General features: G+C 43.2%; 1 protein-coding gene across 3 annotated transcripts in view; it reads left to right on the top strand.

Annotated features, from left to right (window-relative positions):
• Positions 1–343: 343 nt before the first annotated feature.
• Positions 344–11,704, top strand: part of LOC133121625 (major vault protein-like) — a 33,671-nt gene continuing 22,310 nt past the window's right edge. The window contains exons 1-2 of one of the 3 annotated variants that reach the window (XM_061230931.1): positions 353–360; positions 459–480. The gene's annotated coding sequence lies outside the window, so the exon portion shown is untranslated. The other 2 variants (XM_061230930.1, XM_061230929.1) reach the window with 2 other exon arrangements.

Raw genomic sequence — 11,704 nt, 5'->3', positions numbered from 1 at the left:
ATGAACCATTCCCATTGACATGGATATTCTCCACGTACATTTCCTTGAATACATTTCAATAAATTACCTGACTCATATTTTCTCTGGTTCATTCAATGATTGCTGTTTTTCATTGCATTTCTAAAGGACATTGTTCAATTTCAATTACATTGACCGTTCAGGAGATCTAGCAAAACTGGACTGTGGCAGGTGGGGCTCGGTTTGTGGGAAGGAGGCAGGGCAATCCGAGGACCCCGCCTACTGATTAAGTAGACGCATACCTGGTCTACATGAGTAGGCCTAATTAGTCCAGGTTGTTAAATGTGTGCTCTTTCCCGCAGTAGGCGCGTGAGACCGGGGACAGAGTCGTGGAAGCGAGAGGTGCGTACCCAAAGGACGCTGAGAAGCTACCATCTTATACTTTAGTTGTTTTTGTTTATATGAGTTCTCTCTTGCTCTCCTTTCCCCGTGTGACCAAGACTGTGGAGTAATACAACGCTGGTGAATACTGATTCTACCTCCCTGTGTTAATCGCTTCTGTCCCGCCCAGGGGTGTGTCACGGCGTGTGACATGGAGAAAGCTTACTTTCCTCAGCATAAAGGGTGCTTCACTAATATACTGCAGCTTTTCACTAAAGATGGCCAAATATCAACTGATGCCACCTCAACATTTGTATAATGTGAGCAATGTCAAATTATCTGATTAATTAAATTTATTATTCTGGGGCTCGTTACGAAGTAATTGGCTATTTCGAACTCACATAACGTAACCTGTATTTTACTCGCAAATCAAACACAGGCTGAGCGGCCAAATGAGATGGGAACTGGCAGGTTTTTGCACAAATTAAATTCGTAACAAGACTTGCTTTCTAATTGGTGTAATGCCAGTACAATGACACATTAAATTCTATAATTTATTATGGCTTCCCATGCGCGGGGAGATTTTCCGCGTCGCCAAGGGCATTTAAAAATGTGCCTGTATTTCGCGCTCTATCTCCAGGATTCGCTTCGTTTTGCATTGAACTTTTATTCACTAAAGATGGCCTTAAAACATCTTGTCGTTCTGGGGGGAAAAAGATTTATATTGCCTGAGTACTGAGTATTGCCTGAGTACAGGATATCCGCCTTAAATCTGGGGTTTTGCACAGTTGTGCTTAAAGTCCCTGTGCAGCCTCCCTTTTCTTACATTTTAATTTTTCCATTAGTTACATTTAGTTAGTAATTTAGAAATGACTATATTGTTTTTCTACTTATTAGACTTTGAATTAGAAATAGACACCTGCTTTGGTGTAGAACCTGAATTTCTTCATATAGCCGACTCAAAACAGTGTTCTCATTTATTTATGCATTCACTTTTGATTGACAGCCCGGGCCGCTCACTCCCAGCGGTACCTAGTTATCGTACGACCATGACAATGGCAATCGATTAAAGCAATAACAGTGTTTTCAATATTGAGCCGTATAAAGAGAATAAAGTAAACTCATCAGCTAGCTAGACAAGATGGACAAATAATGAAAAGAACAGCTCATATCTTAGCAGATTGCAATATCGATAGGCAGTCATCAGGTAAATTGGGGAGGTGAGTTTAACGTGATATGTAGGCTTGATTCGTTTAATTGCAGAACGTCACTACGTAATAGTAATACCGTCATATACCGGTAGCCTACAATTTAGGACACTAACGTTATAGATAACCGATGTTGACGCATAACATTATCGATAGTTTCTTTTTGCTGAAGTAACCTTATAGCAGTCTCGAGAATAAAGTAGGCCTAACGTTACAATCGCCAGCATTTACACAAGATAAGTTCAGCTCATTGCTACATTAGCAAAATGATCGATAACCAGACGGCAAATAAATTAGGGAGATGTGATTAACGGTAACATTATAGTTTGGATTATATCGATTGGATTAATAGCGGTCGCCATCAGATCTAGCCATCAATTCCAAATACTCCAGGCGGCAATACACCAGACCAGAAACGCGTCACCGCCGTAGCCACTTCCCTTATCGGGGGTAGACATAACACACACAAAAAAGGGGGTAGACATAACACACACAAAAAAGGGGGTAGACATAACACATAGTCCTTGGGCCAAACCCCAAAATTGGACGATTTGGTACCATCTGGGTGGGCAAATTCTAGATGTGATTTTTTTAGTCCTATACATCCCTAGATTATGTTTTGATATGATAGACCTTTTGGTTTGGCAGCTTATTAGTGGTTATCACCTCCTAAACGTATGGACTGCTTTTGTTCAAAACCGGAGTTTTGCCAAAAAAAGTCCCCTGCCATATTTTGCTCCCCTTCGCGTTATTTGCTCGTAGCTCGGGCTGTGGGGGTGCTAGAGACATGTTATTGTGGTTATTGTTATGCGCCTGAGTCTCCTGAACATGTAGAGTCGATCAGACCTTCCTAGGCCGAGCTATGGTCACTTTTCCGCACCTACCCCCTACCGGTGAATGCCTCATTTTTGCGGTTTTCCGGAGGTATTGTGCGGTAGGTGCGGGAAAGTTACCATAGCTCAGCGTAGGAAGCTCTGATCGACTCGGGGTTGGTCTCTACGTGTTCAGGAGACTCAGGCGCATAAAGAATGTCTCACATGTCTCTATCAACCACAGCCCAACCACAGCCCGAGCTACGAGCAAATAACGCGAAGGGGAGCAAAATATAGCATGGGACTTTTTTTGGCTCCACCAGAAAAGTTAAAAAGGGTAAAACATTTTACCTAATAGATATCACCATGAAACTTCCTCAGTTGGTTACTTACATAAAGACTATTTTTTTGTATTAAAAGTTTTCTGAATTTTTATGTTTAAATATGCAAATGATGCATTATCTACTTAAAATATGTGTTAATTTGCATATCTTTCCAGAACATTGGATAAAGCCAGTAATTAATTACTATACATCCCTAGATTATCTTTTGATGTGATAGACCTTGTTGGTTTATCCACGGACCACAGATACATTTATTTAGCCCACAAGGCAGTGAAACCTGTAGGTGTATGGAGTCCCAACAGTCAACCTATATAATGTTTGAAAATATATTTTTCATTTACATCTTAAGAACAGGCGGCACGGATGGTGCAGTGGGTAGCACTGCCGCCTCACAGCAAGGAGGTCCTGGGTTCTAATCCCCGTCGGCCGGGGCCTCTCTGTGCGGAGTTTGCATGTTCTCCCCGTGTCTGCGTGGGTTTCCTCCGGGTACTCCGGTTTCCTCCCACAGTCCAAAGACATGCAGGTTAGGCTGATTGGAGAGTATAAAATTGCCCGTAGGTATGAGTGTGTGAGTGACTGGTGTGTGTGCCCTGCGATGGACTGGCGACCTGTCCAGGGTGTATTCCTGCCTTTCGCCCAATGTATGCTGGGATAGGCTCCAGCCCCCCTGCAACCCTGTTCAGGATAAGCGGGTTAAGATAATGGATGGATGGATGGATCTTAAGAACATTTATGATACCTCCTCTTGTATAGCCTACCCTGTACCTGGGATAATGGTTCAGTCCAACCAATGTAGGGCTGAGGAAGATGTATATAAGCTGGTCATTCTGACCTTGGTGAGAGAACAGCGTCCTGTGAGGCTGTGGAAGTGGTTTTGATTTAAATTATATTTGTAGCATCCCAGGGCTGCAAATTTATGTTTCCTGATTTTTGTTGGTTATTTTTGGTTAATAAAACCACTATCTCATTTGCCTCATGACTCCCTTCTTCAGCACACCAACATCTTCTTAATGAAGTTTTTCCAGTGCCAGTCACTCACACTAGCATCTCTTTAAGTAGTACTATTATATTGTGTATAAGACAGGCCCCTACTGTATAACTTATCAATTGTTACTTGTAGCCTCCAGGCCACTATAGGTGTCACTGTTACCTCTTCATTCACATCTTGACCTGTTGGATGCCAGAAACTATTTGTACTTTTTACTGTATTAAAAGTGATATTGATTTTTCTTCTGTCCTGATATTTGCAGGAATAGGCTAACAATAGATTACTTGAAAAGTCCAATCCCATTTAATTTCTCACATAATATATTATAAACCAAACGATTGCTATTGCTACACAATCTGAGTCTGTCAGATGTGCAGCAGGCTCTTCCCCACTGTGTTGGTTGGCACAGGTTGGTAGTTTGCACAGGTTTGTGCACTTCAGGCCATTGTTGATACATGTGCACTGTGGTGGTTTGCACGACCTCACACACTTGCAGGAGAGAAACTGCAAGACAGCATCTGGTGCTGGGGAACCGCGCATCCACTGGATTTCCAGCTGCGATTGATCATCTGTGGTCCACCCGTGGTCCTTGGGGCTTGGTACAGATAGCTGGGTTTGAAGAGACTGTCTCCAGATTGCAGCCTGATAGTTGGCCCGAATGGAATGCATAAATAGGCAATCCTCACAAGGTGGAAGCTGGCTGGACTCGACCTCTCCACGTCTGGTGCAGAAAAGTTGGTACCAAAGAAGGTTGACAGATGTCGTTTTTGTAGAGGGTACATACATGCGGCATGTGACTTCCTGCAGCTTCTTGAAGAGCTCATCGGAGACATCCCAAGTACGACCGGGCTCAAGGAAGGCATCTTGGTATGTCCTGTCTGACTTCAACTGTTTGAGGGTGCCCACTTTCCCACGTCCTGCAAACGCGCTGACAGTGTCACAGCCAGTGAATGCGAAGGCACCAGCAACACTATCGCCAAGCGATTGGCATAGTTTTGTGATGTCCAGGAATTTTGTCCTGTTCTGTGTGCCACATTTTTGGTACACTCTGCATGGGATGTCCTTGCTCAAACCCAGAGTCAACACCAGAACATCTGTGTCGTCAGCCGTGATGATCACCGCCTTGTAGCCAGACTCTGCTGCATGGAGAGCATGCAATTGCATGCGGGTGTCAGCTTCTTCCTGAGAGGATTTGAGCTGTGTTACCTCCTTCCACTGGGTCTTGCTGATTTTGAAGCAGACTTCTTCACAGGCAACATATAGGGTCTTGTCTTGTAGTTTATTTCTGTGATTGGGTCCTTTCCAATCCTCAACCAAGAACTTTATCAGACTGGATGATTTTATCACGACATACATGGTAGTCCACGGCGGCAGTCTTTCCCCTGCCATCCTAGGATTAGGAAATCCAGCGGTTCAGCTGCGTGCAAATTTCCCAAACCTAGGATGGCAGTCTTTCCCGGGGAAACAGGGGAGCATAGGACCCTTTTTCAGGAAACAAGGGAACATAGGACCCTTTTTCGGGAAACGGGAACATAGTGTCGTGAGCCACGGACCCCTTGCCGAGCTCAGACCTCACGTTCCCATGAGCAGTACCTCACAATGAGGTGTCTCGGGGACGAACTCAAGTACTCCGAACGTCCTGGAGCCCTGGTAAGTTCTACTGAACTTCCAGCCCAGTCTCGAAGTGAAGGGTGTGATGCAAATCTGGTATTTGATGTCCTGTATTCAATGTATTCCTCTAAAGAATCTTTATCACATATGATTATAGTAAGATATACTTTATTATAATCAATCAAAAGAATAGAGTTATACAGATTACAGTGTACATATCATCTTTTGCAGTTTGCTGATCACATGCAAGTTACATATACCCCTTTAGCTCTTTCTAATTTACCTTTCCACCTTGGTGTTTAAAAGTCAAGGTACACCCCTCAAATATCCATCCTCCTCTTTGGCCTTTACCTTATCTTATGGCTCCCCCTTCACGGAGATAAAAGCTACTGAACTTCCATTAATACAATGGGTACGAACACCCCTAAAGTCTACTACTTATTTATATCGTATATATCTTACTAAAAAATAAAAGACATAAAAATGAAAGGAAACTTATAATGTATTACTTCTATGTACTACTTTTCCTACTTTTACAAGTAATATAGATTATAATTACCACCCATGCCCTAAATATAGCCATCTCGTTTTCTGTGGGATTTGATCCCTCCTCCTTGCTGTTGATGAGCTCTTTGAACAGCTGCATTGGTTTGGGAATCTGGGGCAGGATCAGGATCCAGACTTTCGAAAGACGTGACTTTGCACTTCGTACTTCTCCTGCCTGTTGTATGGGATGTGCACTGGTATGTCTTCGAACACGTCGGGGGTTTTGCAGTGCTGCCGCAGCATATGCCTCTCCTCACTGACACTGAGGTTAGGGGGGGAGGCTTCAGGTTCTTGCGTGGGTCCAGCAGGAAGGTGTTCTGTAGCGTGGAGGAACCCCGCGTCCCGTCTGTTGGCCTCCAGGTGCAGTTCACGGCTCCAAGCATGTCGTAAAAGCCCTTTAACTCTTTCACCAGCTTTTCTGTATGATGAGGGATGCGCATGAACACCTCTTCGACATCAGTCCCGCTGCCACAACTCTTGGGCTGAGTCCGCACCGCGTACGTCACTCCTCTCTCCATATCCATATCCTGGAGTGGCGGGCAGAGGGAGCGTGCCACTCCAGCTTGACTACAGCTGTCTTGCGTTGCTCTCTCTTCAACAGCTCGTAGATATCTTGTGAGGCAAAATTCTAAGATCCCACCCTAAGGTCTAAAAGCTTATTCCTTATATATCTTTTTTGCATACAAAAGTTTACCTTTTTGATAAGAAATGTCCCCGATATTTCAAGCGGGAAGACATTTATCTCTTATGTAACTTGTTTTTTAATGACCATATTCATTATTTCTGTTTTTCCAATTGTCATTTTCTCATATCTCAAAAGAAATTTCCCCAATATTTTATTTCATGTGCCCCTCCGGTTTTGGAATTTCCACCATCTTAATATACGAGTGGAAAAACACTAGCTCTTATGTAATTTTTTTATGAACCTATTCATCACTGGTATTTGTCTCCCTGTCATAATCTCTCCTTGGACTCTCTCCAAACTTTGACTTCATACAAGCCGGCGGTTAGTGCCCTCCACCATCTCAACACACTCTTCAGGTGCCCCTCTCCGCGGCGCCTTAAGGGATCTACAAAGGACATCCAGCCAATAGCTGAGTGTAAATCATCCCCCAACTTCTTCTACAGTCAGTCCTTTGAATCTATCCGATAAATTATTTGTGCTATAATCAGGAAGGCCCTTGAAGCCTCTTAATCTTCTTTCGGTATTGACATCCCTTCCGTTTTCCTTTTTTTTTTTTTTTCTTTAGCCAGGCATTGTGCCCCTCCCCTGTAGGGTTGGGGTATTCTCAGTCAGAACTTTAACCTTGCTCCTTAAAACCCTAAATCTAAGTCCCCCGACTTCAGACTCCTCTACTGACAAGTATGGCTGCTCATTATCTCTGAACCACATATTTTTCTTCTTACGGGCGTTCTTACTACCACCTCGATGGCGTGTGCGAGGGGTTAACAATGCATTCCTTCCAAACCCATCCCCCGTCAATCTGTCATCAGGGGGGCCTAGGGCCGGGTCCTCGACAATAGGACCCGGGGAACATAGGAATGACCCCGTTATGAACTAGCCAGCTAACTAGCTAGCTATACATTACCGCTAACTCTAAACTAGCTTGCTAGCTAAAGTTACCTAAGGTAACTTACCTCTAAATATGGATCTGGCTGGAGATAAATTAATTCATTTGAGGGGGTAAACACACACTTTATTTGTTTTAAGTACTTTGAACAAATTACTTACCAACAAGGCATCTGCCTATGGTCCTAGCGGTCACCAGCCACTAGACTCACTCACTGAACTGAAACCTGGACATAAACAAAACCTTCAAAAAGGGTTTATGTATTGTATGTGTTATTATCCATATTCTAAAGGTTTGTACAGGGGGACTTGCTTAGATTACTTTTAGATTTTTTTTTACAGATTAGATTTCTATTCTGGAAAGTTATGCAAATTAACACATATTTTAAGTAGATAATGCATCATTTGCATATTTAAACATAAAAATTCAGAAAACTTTTAATACAAAAAAATAATAGTCTTTATGTAAGTAACCAACTGAGGAAGTTTCATGGTGATATCTATTAGGTAAAATGTTTTACCCTTTTTAACTTTTCTGGTGGAGCCAAAAAAAGTCCCCTGCTATATTTTGCTCCCCTTCGCGTTATTTGCTCGTAGCTCGGGCTGTGGTTGGGCTGTGGTTGATAGAGACATGTTCTTTATGCGCCTGAGTCTCCTGTACACGTAGATACCAACCCCGAGTCGATCAGAGCTTCCTACGCTGAGCTATGGTAACTTTCCCGCATCTACCGCACAATACCTCCGGAAAACCGCAAAAATTAGGCATTCACCGGTAGGGGGTAGGTGCGGAAAAGTGACCATAGCTCGGCCTAGGAAGGTCTGATCGACTCTACATGTTCAGGAGACTCAGGCGCATAACAATAACCACAATAACATGTCTCTAACACCCCCACAGCCCGAGCTACGAGCAAATAACACGAAGGGGAGCAAAATATGGCAGGGGACTTTTTTTGGCAAAACTCCGGTTTTGAACAAAAGCAGTCCATACCTTTAGGAGGTGATAACCACTAATAAGCTGCCAAACCAAAAGGTCTATCATATCAAAACATAATCTAGGGATGTATAGGACTAAAAAAATCACATCTAGAATTTGCCCACCCAGATGGTACTGAAAAATGGTTTGGCGCAAGGACTAACAGGGGGAATAGGGGTATTTTACCTAAATTTGCTATCTTTTGACAACAATATCCAATATTTTTTAAATGATATTTCCAACAAGCTGAAAGTTGACCTTTTACGATGAGTAGTTTGAGAACATGATCTTTGTTTGACACCAGGCATACAAGACATTTAGCCTAGGTAATCAACTAACGTTAGGGGAGTTCTCTGCTTGCCTGAGGGACATCCAGAGCTGGATGGACAACCACCATCTAAAGCTCAACCCAGGTAAAACTGAAATGATATTCATCCCTGCTAATACCTCTCCCCATCTGGATCTCTCCATTTCCCTCGGGGATACCACACTCACGCCGTCACCCAGTGCAAGGAACCTCGGCGTGGTGATGGACAGCAGACTGTCCCTTTCCGAGAACATTGCGGCGGTGACCCGGTCTTGCAGGTTCTTCCTATACAACATACGGAGAATCCGCCCCTTTCTCACCCCCTACTCGACCCAGCTCCTGGTCCAAGCGATGGTTCTGTCCCGCCTGGACTACTGCAATTCCCTCTTGGCTGGCCTCCCAGCGTCTGCCATCAGACCCCTCCAACTCATCCAGAATGCAGCAGCTCGTCTGGTCTTCAACCTTCCCAAATACTCACACGTCACCCCCCTGCTTACTTCCCTCCACTGGCTGCCTGTCATGGCTCGCATCAAATTCAAAACATTGGTGCTAGCCTTCCAAGCAGTTAAAGGGTCTTCCCCAGCTTATCTGCAAAAAATCATCAGACCCTACACCCCTGCCAGACCTCTTCGTTCAGCCTCCACAGGCCGCTTGGCACCTCCCCCTCTCAGAACCTCCACCTCACGCTCACGACTACCGTCTGTTCTGGCTCCACGGTGGTGGAACGAACTCCCCGTTGAGGTCAGAACTATAGAATCCCTCCCCACCTTCAAGCGCAAGCTGAAGACACACCTCTTCAAACAGCACCTCTCCCCATCCCTCCCTACCTCCCTGTGAACCTTAATTGTTGTCTCTGTGACTTGTGTATCAGTATTTTAGTTGGCTAGGTAAGCAGTGTTTGGATAGTTAACTTTGGTGACTTTTGCTCTGTTTGTTTGTTTGTTCAAAAAAAAAAAAAAAAAAAAAAAAAAAAAATGGCCCTTGTCCTTATCTTTCTTGTACAGGTAACAGTTGAAATTGTACTTACCTCAAGGGTCTTTCAGCGAACTTATCCCTGGTTATGGGTATGCACTTTGTTGTACGTCGCTCTGGATAAGAGCGTCTGCCAAATGCCAATAATGTAATGTAATGTAATGAGTTCGAGATCCGTTGTGGCACTTTTTGTATTTTACCCGATTGCTAAGAGACCGCTTGCATAACCGTGACAATATGTTGCAGGGAATATCTTCAGTCTATCAGCTATTTATGATGTTTATTAAACTCGATAGGAAACATGAAAGGTACAGTTTGACTTAAAACATAACTTGTAGCTACATTGCAACAATGGACCCCACCCGCAGGTCGTTTGTTACCATGCATTCGGTCAGTTAGTTGTTAAAAAATGTAAATGTTTGGGAAATTAATAAATGCAGTTTTTTTTTTATTGTATGTATTCAGGTAATTCTTTCTTCATTCTATTGTTAAAGATTGGGTAAATACGAGATGTAACTGGTTGTTTTTATTCAAATTACTTTACGTTGTAGTTGAACTCACAGGAACACCTCAGTTTGTCATCCAGTCATACTGGGTCCCGTCTCAGCTGACCTGCGCATCTCCGTCAGCTCTGAGTAAAATCAATCAAAATAAGAAAAGCTCCATGCAATTTTTCTAACTGGTACTACAGTAAGTAAATCATTTTAGTTTGTATGTCTGTTTTTGGTTGATTGCATCTGTATGTCAAGCATATGTAATGTGTAACAACGTACCCCACTTGTATACCAATCTACCCCGCCTACTCGGCCATGATTTGCAAGGTCATGCTAGCCTGACAACTTTCTCAGTCAATAAGAATATCCACTGATAGCCCACATTGTGCTTTTAAATCGTATACAATTTGTATAGATAGTAAGTAGTAAGTAATAAGACAAGGAGCTAGCTAACTGTCAAACAATCCGGTGAGAATATGTTGACGTGATTTATTGTTATGTCAGTGTACCACCAGACTTGGCGACAGGGCAGGTGCAGATGCAGACTGGCGATGATGTCAAACAAAGGTCATGATTTTGACTACACAGTCTCTAACCCTGGCTGGGTCCCATTAACTTTCACTCCACCCTCCTTTACTCCATTCTGCCACTTCCATTCCTCCGCTCCAGTGGAAGTATGTGGAGTGAAGGAGAGGAGTTAACGAGTGGAGCAAAGGAGCAAACCAGGGGTCACCAATTATAAGATTATAAGAATTAGACTGTTTATTTGAATTTGGACTAATACTTTGACTTGGGAAACCATGATGACTAGGAAATCGTCTGTTCATGAATATAATTTAAAAGGCAATTAAGCTATCCAATAAAGAGCGAAATGCATCCATTGTAATATACAAATGTATTCTTTACATGAAAACACTCCCATTAATGTGGGATTTTAGTAACATTATTAGCCTACTACAACTGTAGAATTATTAGTGTACATATTGCTTAGAGGTACAATGGGTCATTTTGGACTTCTAACGGTCAAGGGAGGAATTCCAGCCACAACACTGTTTATCCCACCCCTTCTCTGAACGTTGGCTGTGGCAATTAGAACCAATTTTCAACCATTGAGTTTGAATTATTGTACAGCTATGCAATGTTTTGGTACAGAGTGCCGGCCGGTCAACTGCATTTTTAGAAACCCAAATTTAAGGACTATAAACACAGGCAGAGGGTGAGTCAACGTGTCAGTGATAGGAAGGGATTTGTAACAATGTTTTCACACAATCTTACCTATTGTACTTTTAACAGATTGCGAGGCATGTCAGCATGTTCCCAGAGAAGGGGGAGGGATAAACAGTGTTGTAGTTTGAGGATGTTTGTTGCTGCAATTCCGCTCTTGTCAGAAGTCCGAAATTACATATTGTACCTTTAAATGATGTGCAGACTACGCCCCAACGTACCGCAGGCAAATTGAGCGGACCCACTGGTTACAGTTGTTGGACATGGCTGCTGTGATTCGCTACCACGCCTGGCGAATGTGGGCTTCGTGCGATAT

Source organism: Conger conger, chromosome 2 (genome assembly GCF_963514075.1).
Source record: "Conger conger chromosome 2, fConCon1.1, whole genome shotgun sequence".
Taxonomy (NCBI): domain Eukaryota; kingdom Metazoa; phylum Chordata; class Actinopteri; order Anguilliformes; family Congridae; genus Conger; species Conger conger.
This window is presented reverse-complemented; position numbering and strand designations above follow the sequence as displayed.